We start from the raw sequence: 19,650 nt of genomic DNA, 5'->3' as shown, positions 1-19,650 counted from the left end.
GCAAGATTGCCATAATAGAAGAGTGGCAGAAAAACAAGAGAGTTCTCAGCCTTTTGGGTGTGTTTGTGCTGTGTACCTGACACACACACACACACATACACCCCTTCACAGCGAGGATTATGTTTATGCCTTGCAGTAGGAGGGGGGATTTGGGCCTATTGCTTAACAGAGCAACAGTAACAGAGGAAGGGGGAAATATGTTTGCAGCTCTTGCAGTCAGTGTGTGTTTGCTTTGAGCCAGGATGGGAAAAGAACTTGTATTTGATGCTATGATAAGCAGTGGGAGAACCAGGGAATGCAGAGACAGAGGCAGGAGTTGGAAAAGCACATGTTTTGCAATACTCATGGAAATGAGGAGTGGGAGGTTGAGCTACTTAGGGCAGCTCTGGCATTGCGGGTGCACTATACACGGTTTTGAGTGTATGCTGAAGCAGCACAACAATGAAAGAAATGGTGTGTGCACCCAAGATGTGTGAGCTGTCCCACACTGCGAGCATATGCCCCATTGTTTGCAATAGGGTGCGATCATACACAAATTTCCCCTGGAACAGATCCCCTGCATAAAGGAAGGACCTGCTGTAATAGCCATATATCATGACACTACCTTTCCGCCATGGTGAGATTGCATGTTTCTATGAGGCAAAAGAGGCTATGCTGATGTGTATGTGAACAACACCTGATGACCAATTAAGGTCCAAAATACACTGCAGAAATAATCTGAGAAACACTGGAATCAATTTAACTGTCCTAGTTCAATGCTAAGGAATTCTGGGAACTGCAGTTTTGTGAGACATTTAGCCTTCTCTGTAAGAGAGGTCTGATGCCACAACAAATTTCAGGATTCGCTAGCTCTGAAACTGAATTTTTTTACTCTGAAATTTTTTACTTGATCCCAGATGAGTTGGCAGCAGGAACATTTTTTTTTTCATTTTTATTTTTACCACTCCTTTTGCTCGCAGCTTTGGGCCACTTTAGACGGCCTCACAGAGACTTCCATCTGCACACCACACCTCCAAAGTGGCTGGAAGTCACTCTTTTTAGGCTATCTGCTTCAGGCCTAGGTTTGTGCCAGGATATCTGATAATCTTATGTTTCAAGAAATCAGATACTGCAAGTCTGAATTGCACATGGCCAGCTGCCCCCCCCCCCCACCCCACGTTACTGTGTTCTTCCTTGTCTATTGTTTATAATTACACGAAACACATGCACTAAAGTAAAACATCATGTTTTTGCCAGAACTGGATAATTTAACCAATAAACACCCTCGTTTTAATCAGGGTAACACTCACACTTCTCATGGATTCATATCAATCAATTTCAGAGCCTGAATGTGAAGGGAAAACATATAATGAAAGTAACATCCATCCTATAGCAGGACTTGGAGGTGGCTGGGTATTACTCTTTGCTGGGAGCTCAAAGTTCTCATCTGAAGAAAGCTCTTCTAGTGCAGAGTAAAGATTCACACAATTACTTTGGGACTTCAGCTCAGAATTTCCATGCCAAAGGGATTCTGCCATCAAAAAAACAAACACATTCTGAACAATGTCAGGAACCCATATATCCAAAGGAAAGAAAGAAAGAAAAGCAAGTTCATTGAGAATAATTTTCCTATACCAGGTAGATGTTGCTATTCCAATCCAAATTTTATTAATCAACATTCTTCTAGACAGGCCTAGTTTAGGAGTGATTCTGCAGTATTATAGTACATGGTCTATATTTCCATACTGTTCTTTAGATATGAAAATGATATATATATATATTTCAGCCCCTTCCCCAGCACAGATAACTTTTATGAATAGCACGAGCATCTCATTGAAGACTGTCAGTATTTGATGTCTTCATTAACTACCTTCTCAGCAGGAGAACTGAAGATATAAACTGGCTGCAGCTAAAATAATGTGTGTAATATGAACAGCATTAAAATAAAAGCACCTCATGGAAATAGGTGCCTACTGTGATTTTTAACTATAAGCCAGCAACAGGTGATTAAAAGTTATACTGTAGGTGTGATCATTTCCTCCTCCAGAAAAGTGTGTTGCTTTACTTTTGTGCTGTGCTTAACTCTGAACTCACTAAAATTCCAAAAGAGATGGTTTAGAATTCTAATTAATCCTGATTTTAATCAATCTTAGTGATTGGATCCCACTAGGGATGTAAAGAACGTCCTCAGATTTTCTTTTCCTCAGTGAAAAAGTGTGTCTCAACATATCAAGGCATCCTGTCCAAAATGCTGTCAATCACTATGAGATTTTTTCATCCCTGTATGAGAGTGGAACTCATTGTTTTGCATCGCAACAGCAAAAAATATTGGGTTTTGCATAGAAATATATTTTACAAAGAATACATGGCATTTTGTACAATGAGGGTGAGAAACAAAACATCACGAACTGTTCACTAACCAGCTTCTAAAATAAATAAGAACAAAAATACACAAAAATTCATGCAGTCTCACACAACAAAATAAATGTTCTCTTGCATGAGAATGACATTTGCAACAATATGTTTTGGCTCCTACAAATGCATCCTACATGTGCCTTGAATGTGTAAACAAGCCAACACAGAACAAACCTCATGGAAAGAAGATCCATATAACTTTATTTCAAACACAATTTTCAAAAGAATCAGTTCACCTCTTTAGCCATGAAACCTTAGATATAGAGAAATGAAATGCTATATGCCAACACTTATGTAGTAGGGATGGAAAGTATTTTTGAAAATATTTGAAAAAATGGTTGAATATATGGTTCTTTTTTGAGTGGTGTGAAGTGACAATGGCCCGTTCCACACGGGCGTAAAGTACATTCCCAGGACATACTAGGGTTAGGAAAGGGTGTGCTTTACGCACGCCCCTAACCCTAGTACGTCCTGGGGACGTACAAAATGGCGGTGCCCATTCTACACGGGCGCTGCCATCTTGACGTCGTGAGCGCATAGCGTCTGCACGTCCCATGATGGAAGTGATGTTGCGAGTGTGCCATTGGACACTTGCAATGCCACTTCTGGGGCCCAAAAAGAAGCCGCTTTTTGCGGCTTCTTTTTGGTGTGTCTGGGAACCACACGGTTTGACCGCTGCAGTTCCCAGATGCATCAACCAGCGGCGCCGGCAGAGCACCCATTTTGGGCGCTCTGTAATGCGCCCATGAAAAGAATCCTGGACTGATGAGAATCTTCACAGTTTTGAGACTTATTCTTATCAAACTTTCTAAGGAATTGTTTTCTGCAGGAAAAGAATCCTGCCTGAAATCTTGGAGAGCAGCTGTAAATCTGAGTTGACAATATGAAGCAGGATCATTTTTGGTTAATACTTTAATGGGAAACCAACAGTTGACAATACTAGGCTAGATGGACCAAGGGTATGAATCTGTATACAAGGAAGCTTTCCATGTTTCTCAGGTCCCAAATTCTGTGCATGTTAAAAGGCCATTGCATTGGAAAATTTTATTAACTCTCCCATTCTCACAGTTATTACAGAACAACTTCTTATCTCCTTAAGAGAAAAAAAAACGTATATGTATTAATATGAGAATTTCTTCACAGTCATGATGAAGTTGCTAAGACAATAGAAAAGTGAAATACTTTTTCAAAATGATTGGAACAAAAATTAACTTCACAGTAGTATGAAAGATATTTTGTGCCCTCCAGATATTGAATCCCATGCTTCTGGAACTGTACATGCAATTTTCATCTTTTTATAAAATCTAATGAGCAGTAGATGAAAAAGTAATGAAGACTCTTAAATATTGATATATTTGCTAAATTAAATCTGTGTCCAGCACGTCAGAGTGAACATGACTGAATATGGGAGAAATTCCGATATAAAAATGACCCCACAACTTGCTGGCAATTGGGATTAATATATAATTATTTTAATTCAGGAGCTATTATAAACACAAGACTGTAGTCAAAGACATAACCATGTTTGTCTGGAAAATCAGTATATAGAGGGATCTTGTAGCCTCTTTGAGACTAACTGAAAACAAGAGGTTGGTAGCATGAGCTTTTGTAGACTTGAGCCTACTTCCTCAGATGCAAGACTGTGCTGTTATCAGGTTAAGTAAGTACATCTGAGAAGGATTCTTAAACTAATATTTTCAGAGCAAGAAAGAGACAGACTAACATTGAACTATCACCCCCTCTTTGCTTTGAGGCACCCTGTGCCTGTAAAAAACACTCTTATACTGTAGGTGAAGAACCAAATCCACTGATTATATTGGCAGAGTGTAACTGTCCGCTAGCAGAGCTATGGTAGTCGTTTTGGAAGTGACAGCTTTTTCACTTCTCTCTCAGTATTCAAGGGACACAGATCTGCCCATCTGGCCACTGATTGACTGCAGTGTTGTGCAAAAGAGACATCCCACTGCCCTTGAACAGTTGGTAGAGAAGAAGCTGTCTCTCATACACAAATACACACACACACACCAACAAGAAGTTGCTTCTTCAATTCCAGATGTGTGAAGCTGGCTTGATAGTTCCTCACCATGGTTAATTAGCAGCTCGAGGAACCAAGCCTGAAGGCAGGGAACTGTCTAATTGAAAATCATAATAATTGTAAGCCGCTCTGAGAGTCTTGAGGGTGAAGGGCAGGGTATAAATACAGTAAATAAATAAATAAACAATGCCTTGAGTCATTCAGCTGCCCTTGTGCACCCAGGTAAAAGCATTGCATAAGACGGTATAGAATACCTACTTTCCCAGTGTCTCTACATGTAAGGTCAGCCTTCCATATCCATCAAGTCTTTATCCACAGATTCCAGCATCTACAACTTGAAAATATTCAAATAACATATAGATTCTTAAAAAGCAAACGTTGATTTTGCCATTTTATATAAGAGACACCATTTTACTATCTATTGTAAAATGGGACTTTGTGTTTTGGTATCCATGGGGTACCAAACTGTAGAAGTCACCAAGGATCCACTGTACTTACACTGGTGTAACTGGGTTTACACCTGTATGAGCCAGGATTCTGGCATTAACCTGCCCACAGAGAACACAGTCATTCAAACAAAACCTACATCTTGGCTCCAGTAAGCCTTCCTGCTGAGTTCTATTCACATTTTGTGATGAGGCGGATACAATGCTAGGGACTGCCTTTCATATTTATACACACAATGTCTTCCTTGATGATACAAATAATGAACACTACATCAATGTTATATGAACTGGCTGTTGTGTTACTTCATTTGAGTGGGTTTAAAGTTTTCAGACAGAGTTAACAGTGACTCCTTTGATCATTTGTGCAGACTAAAGACTAATAAGAATTGCAGGAGCCATTTATATGCATTATCTCATTCAATGAATCTTACCTGGTAATTTCCACTTTATTGAAATGCAATAATGATTCAAAACTAGCTGATTTTCTATGCCAGGCTGTGATCTTTCAAACTTAACAATGCATTGCAAAGTAAGACTTTAAAAATGTTTGATTCCTCATAATCTCAAGCAACATGAATCAGATGAAATTTTATGGTTTTGAATAAAGGATCACACATTTCCAATGAAAAATGTTAATGTTATTCCCTGAATTGTTTTAAATCCAACATCAATTGACAGAACCGAGCTTCTGACTTAAAACTGATGACCCACCTCTAATGCTCTAACCTTTTACAGATATAATTGGGGTAAATCCCATCAGGTTTAATGGGGTTTACATCTGAATAAACATGAAAAGGACCAGGGTGGATGGTTTACTGTATCCAAAAGTTAAACAGTCATTATTTTGATGCACAAACCATGTTCTTTTATGTTGACATCTTTGGAAAGTAAGACAGAAATGATTCTTGGGACTAAATTGTTGGTCATCATTATTTCCCCCCTTTGAATTCTGCATGAAAATACAGAGACATAGATTAATGATTACCTGTGAGCAGAAAGGAAAAGACCAAATAACAATTATTATAGCTGGGTATTGTCCTGAACTTGTCATTGGTCAGCCTGTCACATGAATAATCAGGTAACAGGTAATCCATATAACTGCCCTCAAATGTCCTGTGTGTCACTGCACAGAAGTAATAAGGTTAAGAACTTCTGTATAATATTTTTTTCATAAGTGCTTGCATGAACTAGTTGTGCTAGGCCTTCTGGAGACTGGTACCTAAGGGTGAAAGAGAAAAACTTTATATACTTAAAAAAACCTTTTTATCAATATAGCCTCACTCAAGTTAGGTGTGTGTGTGTGTATGTATGTAAGAGTGAAAACGGAGATAACAGGAAGATTAAAGTAAGAACAGGAGGAAAGAAGAAGAGGAAGTATGATATAGTAATTATAAAAGGGAAGAAGTGAGTGAAGAAGGTAAGTGTAGGTAGAATTACGAAATGAGTTAGTAAAGGAAGAGTAGGAGAAAAGTAATATAGGGGAAGCAAGACATATGGATTTGAAGGAGAGAGAGCTGGAAAGGATTGGTAGTGGAGGGCTTAAGGTTTAGGTAGGTATAAGATTAGAAAGGATCTTCTCTCCTCCTGTGATAACAGCAGGAATGTTAAGTTGAATATGATTAGGTTTGCTTGAAGGGTTTTTGTTGTGTGTGTGTGTGTGTGTGTGTGTGTGTGTATATATATATATATCCTTTTTTAATGTTTGATTTACTAATTTAAAATGTATGAATGTATGTTTATTTTGTATATAAGAAGCTTATGTGTTTTTGTATTGTATTGTCCTTTTGTAAGTATTGTCTTTTTAATAATAAAATTAATTAATTTAAAAAATAGCCTCACTCAGTTATCATCTCCTGGCACTATGATATCTGGAAAGTACAGTGCGCCCTTCACTTATGCAGGAAATCCGTTCTGCACTATCACCATCCGCATAAGAGAAATACCGCATATAGTGGAGCCCCACTGAAAATAATGGGGCTTGTGCCTGCAGCACGCACGCGTGCCATGGGCATGCATGCTATTACCTCTTTTGGCTGTGGTTTTCAGCATATGCTGAAACTTGCGTTTGGCGTGCCCATGTATCACTATACTAGCACACACACACACACACACCAAAAAATGTTCTTTTCAGAATTTTATAGGGTGGTTTGCAATTGAAAAATGCACATAAAATACCTATATTAAGAAGTGTAGGGAAAAGGCATATATCTAAGGAAAGCATCCAGAAATGCATTATATGAAGCGGATTTTGGGAATGTTTTTTTGTATAGATCTTTCCTGTTGTGTCTACCTTGTGCTAATTGTCTCGCTAGTTGGAAGATTTGGAAATTTATCATTCAAATATGGAACTTTTCCAATTTTATATGCAGAGAAATGGATATTAAAACACACATTTTTGTCCTGAACTAATTTATTTCTGAATTTGCAAATCAAGGAAAAAGCAGGTCAAAATCAGCATAGTCAGGAAAACAAGAGAATAAAATTTGCCAATTTCAGCTTGTACCACGTTGATCCTGAATATGAATGCAGGCAGCTTCTGCCTGCTTAAAATAGACTGGACTAGTCTTAAGCTGCATGCACGCTGCAGAAATAATCCCATCTGATTATTTCCATCTGGAAATTTAAAATCTACAGACAAATGATGATTGCACCAACCACCAATGCGTATAGTTCTGCCAAGACTATGAGCCTTTCAGGATCTGGTTCTGCATTTCTGGAACAGTCATCCTTTGCACCTCCAACTTGGGGAGGATCTGATCCACTTTCTTAAAGGGTTGAAGACCTTCCTCTTCAATTCACCATATTAAGTTTCTGAGTGTACTTCCTTCACAAAGCAGCCACATAGGAAAACTAGTTGCTGACACAACTAGTAAAGTTAAGTTTATTATTATGCAGGGAAAATATTTGGATGTGTTAGTTTTATGACTGTGTCTGTCAGCATGGCATCACCTCTTCCGGCAGCCGCATGGTTGGGAACACAAAACTAGCTCTTTCCCCTGTGATATTTCTTCTCTGTCTTATGGCTAGCAGCTAGATCTTTGAAGAGCTCCTTTTCCCACAATGAAAAAATTAATTTCATTAGCAGAAACATACAAGAAAACAACCTCCGCCATCGAACTATAGGAAGTCATATCTGTGCATGTTTAATACCAAACCCTGGAATTTGAAATTGCTAATTAAAGACATTAGCAAATGTCAATACAGCAATATTTTAATGACTCCAAGATAATCCCACAGCAATCAATTTAAATCAAAATGAGTTTATTGTAAAGTGCCAAAGGTGGGGAAAAATGCTTCCTTTGCACTACAAAGTACAGATTTCTCAAATGAATAATGCCTATTCAGAATTTAACTAGATAATTACTTCATTTGCATTTGGCAGAGTGATAAGAGGAATGGAAAAAGACAGCTCAGTGGGAAATGATGTTAAGCATTAATAGGTGACATGCACTAGACAGCAGTATTCAAACTTTTGTCATTTTCAACAGGGCTCAGTTTAAAGGAAACACATTTATTAACCTCCCTGCCCTAGTGGGAGAAATGTAAGATAGAACAAATGTAGAACAGATGAACAAATAGATCATATCATGCCTGATTTGAACACACTGTTCAGATCCTGATGAATCATCATATGTTTGCCTCTTTTTAAAATATGTTGTAGAGATACATTGGCAGGAACATCTCTTATTGAAGAGCATTTTTCTTCTTGGCACTGGACAAATGTTCTTCACATGGCTGCATTGACTTTCAGCTGTGCCACATGCAATGTCAAGGGGATCCCACTTTGACACAAACATCAAAACTGGGGAAGTGCTTATATATAAAGTATGCCCCTGCATGTGTCCTTTCATTTCCACCATTATGCCCAGTCTGTAACCATTTCTGTACAGTGTGGATATACAGTCAGCCCTCCATATCCATGGATCCTTTATCCATAGATCCAAGCATCCTTGGCTTGAAAATATTTCATTTTGCCATTTTATCTTGAGCATCCACAGATTTTGGCATCTATGGGCATGGGAGTCCTGGAACCAAACTCCAATAGATAACAAAGGCCCACTCTATATGTATCTATGTGTAAAGGATCCATCAATTTCTTTGCTTATTTTGTGTCATGGTTTATATTGTGCATAGGTTCTCTCTCCCCCACCATGACTAAAGCATGTTCCAACAGTAGCATTTCATCCATTTGAAATGTGGGCATTGGCACTTCCTTCCCAGATATCTCTGTGGTCATCATGCAACATGATGATTTTGGAGAACAAACAGTATTTGGCCTGTAAATGATATGGACTAGAACGGCTCACATATTCCTAAATCATAATTTCTAGTGAAGTATGTTGTCATCTTTAGGCCAAATTAGCAGATGGTAGAGACTCTGCATTGCATGTGCCATGTTGACCTCTCCAGGGAGAGATGCTTACCTGCTCAAGACGACATGTCATGGGGTCATCACATTCTCAACAAAGAAGATCATATATACTTATAGATTCTTCAGTATGTAGCATTATTTAATACATTATTATTATCACAGTTTAAAAAACCAGTACCATTAGCAATTAAAATATTTAAAAAAAGATATAGATAAATCTCAACTAAACACAACACTTTTGTGATCATTCACAGTAGTGCACCCCTGCTATTGCATCATGACTACTGCTTTTCAATAGCAAGGGCAACATGAAAAAGATTAACAGGCTTTTTGACACTTACTTTGAAGTCACTGATAAAAAGCATTCATGATCTCCAAACCTAATGTAAACATTTACATTAACATTAAAAAATAAATAAACTGGAAAAACACATTCCAGTCTCCCCAATTTTTATTGGATTCTTCTCTTGGACCATGTATTTTGGATCTTGAGTGGCTTGTAGTAAAAATTTCAGTTTTAAAGAATTTGAATGGCTGTAGAAAATGTTGTGAACCAATTTAAAGAACATAATTCTAGAGGAAAGGAAAGCTTATGCACGTATGGGGAAAGGAACATAGCAAAAAAAAATATGACAGAGGGAAGAAGGAATGAGAAGGGGATTTGGTTTTTTCTTTTTGAAAACTCTTTTGTAAGCCTGTCTGCTTAACTTTCCTCTTTCTTTCTTTTTTTGAGAAACCAGTTAGAAATATTTTCTGTCTAGCTGAAGCTAACCACCTGATCACAACACTTATTTTGATAAGGTTTCTCTGGAAGCAATTTAAGATACATAACTCCACAGGAATTCTTTAAATCTGTCAGCAAAATAAGAAAACTGCTGAGATAATTTGCTTTGATGGATTTTAAAAAAAGATAAGAGTCAAAGTTCCGCATAAGAAATGACTAAGGAAATTGCCAAACATCAGAGCTGGAAGCTAAAATTAATACTACTGTTGACTAATGCTAGAGTATGATTCAGCTTCTAGCCTGGTCAGATCCTGTAATGAAGTGTCTGCTGGTGTGATTTCATTTTCACCTACCATATCAGATTTCCATAACAATCAGAGTTTCTGATGGTCCATCACTTTTATTTCACTGTTACTGTGTCAAATTTCACTAACTGGTTGTACGAAATACATAGGTGGTAGAATTGTGCATGTCAAAGGCTGAGTCTGCACTGCAGAAATAATGCAGGTTGACACCACTTTTACTATAGTGGCTCAATGCTATGGAATCATGGGTTGTGTAGTCTATTGTGGCCCCAGAGCTCTCTGACAGGGAAGACTATCTCACAAAACTACAGATCCCAGAATTCCATTGCATTGAGCCATGACAGTTGAAGTGGTGTCAAACAGCATTACAGTGGACACTTGTTGTACACTGGGGTTTGGTTCCAAGATCCCCTGTGGATAACAAAATCCGCGGATGCTCAAGTCCCTTTAAATATAATGACATAGTAAAATGGTGTCCCTTATAAAAAATGGAAAATCAAGGTTTATTATTTAAAATTTACAGCTTTTTTGAAAATATTCAAACTGTGGATGCTTGAATCCGTGTATAAAAAATTCGTGTATAAGAAGGGCCGACTGTATTTCTGTAGGGCAGATGCAGCCAAAGACATCACTATGAGTTGTACACAGACCATTCATTACACAGTATATTATAGGCCTTCAAGGATTATATTACTATATATAACCAAAGTAAGCACTGTATATATACTATATATAACCAAACTGTTCACATAGCATTCCACAGGTAAGATCAGCTGGGAATTCCCCCCCCCCTTCTGTTGTTCTCTCGCCATGAGTAAAGAAGGGGGATTGCCTTTGTTTGACAAAAAACGGTCGCCCGACTCGGTGGGCAGACCGTTTTGCCACTAGAAGCGGCTGGAACTACAAGCCCCAGTGTGCACTGGGGCTTGCTCCGGCTCCCTATTGGTGCGTGGAGCAGATGGGGTGGTCCCATCGCTCCGCGACGCTCTGGGAGCCAGGCTCGTTGGTGCGGAGCTTCCGGTCCTCCAGGGCTGCCCATTGGTTGGGTGGCCTTGGAGGAGGGGCTCCGCACAGCATGCAATATGGGCGGGGCCTAGGCCTATTTTAGGCCACGTTGCCGGCCCCAGCCCTCAGTTGGCACTTGGCTTTGAGCAGAGTGGAGCCAAGCTGAGGAAGGGAGAAAGACTTTGAGCTTCTCCCGCCCGCCCACCGCTGTTTTGTGGGTGTTTTTTCGTCACAACTTTGGCGGCAGCATAGGCCAGGATCTGCACGTTGTTGTACCAGGGCTATGGAGCTCTGGTTTGGGAGTCAATAGGTACCCGGGGGCGAATAGGGCAGGCGTTTGGCCATTGCGAGGGCCAGAACGTGGGAGCGCCTCCCGGTGACTAGGGGCTTAGTGAGTTTGTGAACGCAAGACAATGTTTGAGGTCAAGTTGTGTTCCTTAGCCCTTAGGTCATCCCAAGCACCTGGTGGGTGCCAGGTTTGGATAATCAGACAACATCGGGTTGTTTGATTTCACAGATCCTGACCTTATGCTTTGTGCCAACCCTACCAATTGTTTGCAAATAAAGTTGTGGCCTTACTTCCAACCTGTTGTATTGTGGTTATTTGACAGCAACATCTGAGGCAATGCTTTATAAGCCCAAACCAGATTTCTACACCTTGACCTGCCCTCTGGTACTGGAGTGTGCACAAAGGTCTCAAGACATAGTAGCCTCAAGGGCACATCCCCCATGGATTTGATCCCTCCACAATCGGTAATGCAGTCAGGTTTCTTTGTTATGAAACAGCCACCGCATCCAACAACTACCACTGTAATGTCCTTTACACCAATAGATTATGGCTATATGAAAATCTCTAGGTGAGAATTGGAATGGAACCCACACAAATTAGCATAAACCCTTCTGATTTCTAAACCACCACATTGTCTCAGCTGTGTGATGCAGCATCAAAATTTAGTATGGTGGACAAATCAAAACAATTATGATGGGACAAGGTTGCTTTCTGGCTAGGCCACCAACATCCTATCATTATCAGTGATCAGTTCCTTATCCACAGATAAGAAAGTAAGCCAAGAAGTGCAATATCATATATTTATACTGAAAAGTTTTGAAAGCCTGCACCAGGGTTGAATTACTGAAGTGGGGGGCATTTTTCACCCTAAATCCCCCATGAGCCACACTGCCACATTTTAGATACACCAGAAGAGATGTGGTATCGTTTCCAGCTATAATTTGGGAAGATTTTCTGCTAGTTGTCCTTACCTCAAGTGGTGGTGGTTTGTGGCTAGAGGACCTTGGAAATGGAGAAGTATTGCTACATTTGAGGCTGGTCTTTGGATGAAATATCAACCAGACTTGGTGGGGGAAATATTTTAACGGATTGGGGAGGGACACACAAAAGGGTTTCAAAATGGAGAATATTTGGGAGTTTATTGCACTGGCCCTAAAACGGGCCCAGTGCGTTCTAAAACGTGCACGCGTGCAGCACGCACGGAACGGGATGGGGCCAAGAACCCCATTTTACTGCACAGTGGAACACCGCCTTTGCTGCCGGGTGTTCCAGTTGTGTCCCCGTTCCGTACCAGAGGGTGCCATTTCTGAGAACTCTTTTAAAGCATTCTCAGAAATGACGCCCTCTTGAACGGAACAGGGACGCAATTGGAACGCCTGGCGACAAAGGCGGCATTCCACTGTGCAGTAAAATGGAGTTCTTGACCCCATCCCATTCTGTGGGCGCTGTGCGTGCACATTTTAGAACGCACTGGACCCGTTTTCAGGCCAGTGCAATAAACTCCTTGCTTAATGGTTATGGTGTGATACAAGACTATATGGAATATAAACAAAGGTAACAAGAGTAATTACTGTTAGTAGACTAAGGTAAGTGAAATGTTGAACTATGATAATGTGACAAAACAAATAATAGAACATAAGATGTGTGTGTGTGTGTGTGTGTGTGTGTGTGTGTGTGTGTGTATTTCTTGTTTTTATGTGTTGTAAATAAAAATAAAAACATGGTTTCAAATGTGTGGTCATATGCACCTGAAGACATGAATTTCAGATTGGCCTTTCACTTCAATGCTCAATGGGTAGCAACCCACCTTCCGGCTCAGGTGTTTCACTCAGGAGAAAGTGCAAAGCAGGTCTGGGAGAAGAACACCTGTCTCAGCTGCTCAAGCACTGGGTTACCCCACCTTTTTTTTTCAGTTAACAAGGAGAAAAAAAGTAGATTTAAATAATTTTGCATCCCATTTGATTGTATTTAATCTCATTTCTCAACATGATCAGCAATGAGTTTCAATGGACTTATATGAAAATTTTCTTTGAAAAGACACAATGTGCTGTCCATATGGAACACTTCTTACTCAAGTGCTAGTGCTTCTGCTACTCAGTTGCTACTGATGTTATGATTTTATTTTTAGGAGGCCTGGCCAGTATGGTTTAAAAACCATAAAATTAGTTTGATTGGGAGGTATACATAATAAACGAGGATGAAGATGGTGCTGGCAAAATTGTCCACAGTTGACTGATAAACAATTAGGAAGAGTGTCAGAGCTGAGTATGACTGACCCTCATCAGCATTTTAATTATGGTCTTTAATTGCCTTTTGAATCCCATAAAAATCACTGGCCCAAGTCTCCTTGCCAACCTCACCAATTGAGCAACTACTGATCACCTGTAGAAGAGTAGAGGTCACTCTGTCTTTTAGTAGAAGATGGACTTGGAAAATACTTAACTCTTCTTACTGGGCAAGTAAAACTAGAAAATCTTTCTGGAGTCTACTTAGATAAAATCCTCTGAGAATGTTTACCTCCTTAATAGAACATGTTGAAGAGAAATTACAAAGATGTTTTTGAAAACTATATGCACATTTAAAAAAAAAATCTTGTATTGAAGACGTGATAGCAGTAAAAGATCAAAACCGAAGAGGACTTGAATTCCTTTTTCAGGACTTCTCAAAGAAACAATTTTAATGGTCCCTATAATCCCTTTGAGTTCTATGAGAGCTTTGTTTTTGCAGATGCTCAAAGAACTGAATTATTTCATGCTAAAAATGGAAGTTAAATTGTAACAATTCACAGCTTTCATCACACTTACATAGTATTATATATTTATGGTCCCATCAATGTCACATTCATTAGGTGAGCGAAAGACAATTATTTCATTTTTTTAAAAAAGGTCAATGTATATTTATTGGTTAGATTTCCTGTCAGCTAAAGATGGTCAAACCAGTTGTTTGTATCTCCTAACAATTGGAATCTACTTTGTATATCTCCAGGCTTGTTCATTTGTATGTTATTGTTGTTTTTAAAACTGGACTCAAATCAGGCAATCTTCATAAAATTTCTCATTAATGTACACTTTCAACTCTGACCCTAAGACATTTCTTTTCCTTAACTCTAAGTGTGGTCTATTCTATGGTTTGAACATACTCATTATTCAGAAAGTCATTTAGCTTATTGGACAGAATATGAACCTGAGTTCTGCTGCATATTTACTATGCTATATTATTTATAATTCTATAGATTTAGCTTGCTGTTTTATTGTTTAATTACTACAGTTAATTGTGTTTTTATTGTTCTGTTTATATGTTATATTTATCTTGAAAGCAGCTTTGAGAGCCCATTTGGGCTAGTAATAAAGGGTGTAAATTCTCCAAATGCACAAACAAATAAAAGATGCATGCGTTCACATATCAATATCTTACTAGAGACAAGTCATTCAGTTCAGCTATTGCCATTTTAAGGCAGAACACAGGCTTAAAAATATGATCAAAGATCGGCACAGTTCACTAAGGGTTTACTGCACAAGCCCCAATCTCACAGCAATCATGTCAGGAAAAAAATATGGCAATATACTATGTTTATGCCCCTACTATCAGGCATCTTTGGAATCACACAACTGGGGCTACTGCTGCCATCGTGCTCTGTGCCTGAATCCCCCTTAATCCCATGTCCCTGCTTAACACCCTATTCAGTACGCCTTTTGGTATTTTCATTTTTAAAATTTTATTTTCATATATTTTTTTCTTTTAACTCATGCAGTTCTGATTCTCTGCTCTTTTACAGCTGGTAAAAAGTATAGGTGTGGTAAGCAATTGGCCTGCTTGGGAATAGGAAGGGGGACAGGAGGATACACAGATATAATATGACTGGAAAGCCTGCAATTGTCCCGGCAGTGATGTGTCCCTCCTGGACACTTGCCCTATTGGCAGCTCATTGACAGTTTTCCCTCGACAGGTAAAAGCCTGAATGTTGTTGGGACTGGCATGGTGTGATATGTATCTCCAAAGCCATTTTTCCCCCAGGGGTGATCACAGTTTAAATGCTGTATATAGTAATCTCCTGTATTGATAGGCAAAGTTGATCCAATATCAAGGAGGGGTGTGGGATCCCAGTACCCCAGTGGAAACATAGGGGCAAAACATCTTGAAGCTGCCTTTTCTGAAGCCGCATTGAAACACCACCAACCGCACTGTCCATTCCCAATGCAGCTGGAGTGTGCACAACAAAGAGCAACATCCTGTTAAGCAGATGGGAGGGAGGGCTGGAAAACAAGTCAGTGTTTTAGTGCTTACCTTATATTTAAGGAAGGGATTATGAGTCACTGAGGTTTGTGTTCTACTTATAATGAACACTTCCCTGGTACTTATAATACCTTCCTTAAATAGAAAACACATGCACCTTTTATTTTACCTTTTAAAAAAAGGCCTTATTTATAGATGAGTTTATCCAGGCCAATATATTCCAGTTGGGTTTATATAAAATTAATTACAAACATTTTAAACTAAACCTCTGTTTCCTCATTTTCTTTTTCACTCTCAGTCCCTTCATATGAATTAAAGATGTTAATAGTATACAGTGAACAAAGGTTACCAAAAGCTGTAAAGCAAAAAACATGTTTATTCTATAATTATGGAGTAAAATAACTAGCTGGAGCTTTTTTTTTTCATAACCATTTATTCCTAATTGCTTGATTTTACATTTGAAGCCCTAAATGAATGGGGCCTGGCTATTTAAGGGATCACCAACAGGTTCATAATGAACCTACCTTAATGCTAATATCTTCAGAAGAGGTCCTCTTGAGAGGCCCATCACTAGCAGAGGGCTGTTTGTCAGATAAACAGAAAAAGGTTTGCTCCTAGCTTGTCCCTGGATTTGTTTATCCTTAGCCAGTATTGGCAGCAGACATTGGTTCAATACAGAGACAGCCTCGTTGGAATCAGATGGAAAGGAGAGATAGAATTGGGTGCCATCAGCATACTGATGACACCGCACCCCAAAACCCCCAATAACCTCTCCCAGGGGTTTAACACAGATATTAAATAACATGGGGGGGAGGCAACACAGAACCCTGTGGGACTGTACAGACCAACAGCCAAGGAGTCGAATAGGAGTTCCCAAACACCACCTTCTGAAATGGATCTAGATAATCCATTTAATCCAGAAACCTCTAGAGCTGGGAGGCCACCTCACTCCAAAACCTTGCCCAAGAATGTAATATTAGAGACTGACCAATAATTGTTCAGAATCATGGGATCCAGGGAGGTGTTTTTCACCCCAAGCACCTTTAGCAGGATGGAAACCTCCCTTGTTGCAGTCAGGCATTCACCAAACCCCTTACCCATTCAGCTAGTCCTCCTTTAGCTGCTTTGAAGAGCCAGGAAGGGCAAGGATCCAATGAGGTGCCCTGAATTCTCCAAGGGTCCTGTCCACATCCTCAAGCTGCATAAACTGAAATTTATCCACTAACACAGGACAAGCAGGCACCAAGATTGCATCCACTGGACCTACCTCAGCTATGGCATGGATATGATTGGATATGGAGACTAATATCCCCCCCCCCACACACACACACACAGAGGCCTTATAAATAGTTGTATTGTTATCATTATCAATGACTTTTATGGTATGTGTGTGTGTTAAAGAGAGAGAAGGGGGAGTGGGGCTTTAACCTCAATTCCCACTATTGAGGATGTGATCCAAACCAGGCCTATTGCAATAGATATATGGATCTAGTTCTGACCAGCGAATCAAGGGAAGACAAAGCACCCATACATCCCATATCTTACACTAGGGTCTCTACTTGGAAAGTCATCTCCCAATTCTTACTGTAGAGTAAAATGGGGATGGAGTGGAGAGAGAGAAAGCGAGAGCTACAAACGGCATCTTTAATTTCTTCTTTGCCCTGCGATGTCATCTCTTAGTTTTATTTGTTTCGTATGAGTTCCTAAAATATATCAGCACCCATACAAATTATGAATAGGTGGCAATACTGAGCGTGTGTGTGCGTGTGCGTGTGTGTGTGTATGTGTGTAAGTAGATAAGCAAAATTTGACAGTTAAGAAAACATTCTGTTTTCTACAAAAGAACAAGCACTAGTTTGCAAAGGATCAGTGTCTGTAACAGTGGATAAAGATTCTCTCCTGGCAAAACTGGAACAAGAAGAGATCACTTTCTTCTTCCTATATCCTAACAAGCCTTCAGACACCATCAGCTTTAATGAGGCAGTCTAAACTTCACAGGGAGTTGACAGAAATAACGACTAACTTTCCTTTATGAGTTAAAGACTTAAATAACATTTGTAGACAAGGGAAGGGAAGCTTCAGGGTTCTCAAGATTGATGTCGGACAGCTTCAATATGCCTTTCTTGACTGTAGCAAGAGGCCAAGGGCAATTGTAAATGTGGAAGTCAATGGATTTCATCAACTGAAACTAATCACTTTGAAATTTGTGGACCTCACAAGGATATCAGTGTAGTACACTGACATATGCCACTTGCCATTTGAAAAGTGTTTCTGTGTAACTTCTCTGTGTAATGCACAATTGTTGCTTGCATGGCTGTGACTGCACTTATTGTAGAAACAGATTGTGAAGCTTATGCAAGAAGTGAACAAAACCTTGTACAAAGTTTTGGCTGTTGCTTCTTTGAGGAGTGGTGTGTGTGTGTGTGTGTGTGTGTGTGTGTGCAAAGCAGATCTCCTTCCCAAAAACAGAGAATGGAGATGGGGCATATTCTTCATTCTACCACTAAGTTAACACACAAACACACACACACACACACTTAATGTTAAAGTTATTGGAGTCTAACAGATTTCTTCCAGAAATGTGCTTCTCTATGACTTTAAACTGTATAACTCTTTTAATCTACTTCAACTTGTCAGATTGTTGAATATGTTTTAGACTGATTAAACAATTTTATAATTTTAATTTTATATTGTTCTTAACTGTTCATATTGATTTTATTTGCACACCACCTTGAAATCCCTTAATAAAAGGTGGGATGTAAATATTTCCATAAAATAAGGGAAGAAATTGAACTGTACAAAGGTAACAACCCTCCTCTGAACAAATATTTGGAAGAAAAACCCTTTAAAGATAGGTTGGATAGGTATCTTTCAGGAGTGTTTTAGTTGTGTATTTCTGCATGGCAGGGGGTTGGACCTGATGAGCTTTATGGCCCCTTCCAAATCTAAGACTCTGTTATTCTATGACAGATTTCCCCTTAAGGTCTCCAGACATCACAAACTACTTGAAGGCACACAACAGCAACAGGAACGACACTGAATGAAGGTTTTTGGCTTCTGTTTGTTTGTGTTTGACTTCAAAAAATGTCTGGGGCCTCTCGCAATAGTTTGCTAAACTCCTCCCCCCCACAAAAAATGAGATTCTTATGTAAATTAGAATAACACATGTACAGCTTTACATGATGTCTTAGGTGTTAAGGAAAAAGCAACATGGGATATACAGTGAAAGAAATAAAACATGTATGTGAGAGTCAGTATGACTAAGCAAAAGCAATTTAGGAGCCACACAGGTGTAAAAGGTAATGTAATTAGCAAGTCCTAAAGGACAGAAGTGTAGAGTGGATAATTGAACACACCTGAGAATTGTTAAGTGGACAAGGTGAGATGATGAAATCATTAATTATGGGATGAACCATGAGAACCAATCAAAATGGATGTACATGCCCACTGGGTGGAAACTGGCTAAGTGGGTGGTGTTTTACTATGACTATAATAATTGTTATGATTCCCAATGTATTTTATGGGTAGTTGTGGAGTAGTTTGGATAGTTGTTGGATAGTTGTGGAGTATTGTATATAGTAGAATAAAGTAGATCTTTTATATAAGACTACTGAGTTCTCTGGTGTCTTGGGTGAAGATACAAGAGCCAGCAGAATCCTGGAGAAGTTTGGAGACATCTCAGGAAGAAGAGTGAGAAGGCTTGGAGAGTTTGTCAGGGTCTTCAGCCTATTCTCTGAAACTCTGCTGCTTTAGAGCAAAGCTTTAACCACTGACCAAAACTGGTCAGCGCCGGTGCATAACAAGGTGGTGAGTTAGAGCCAGAGGTGAAGAGCTACAACTCCCATCA

Source organism: Sceloporus undulatus, chromosome 4, assembly GCF_019175285.1.
Source record: "Sceloporus undulatus isolate JIND9_A2432 ecotype Alabama chromosome 4, SceUnd_v1.1, whole genome shotgun sequence".
Lineage (NCBI taxonomy): Eukaryota > Metazoa > Chordata > Lepidosauria > Squamata > Phrynosomatidae > Sceloporus > Sceloporus undulatus.
The sequence above is the reverse complement of the archived record's forward strand: the minus strand, read 5'-3'. Positions refer to the sequence as shown.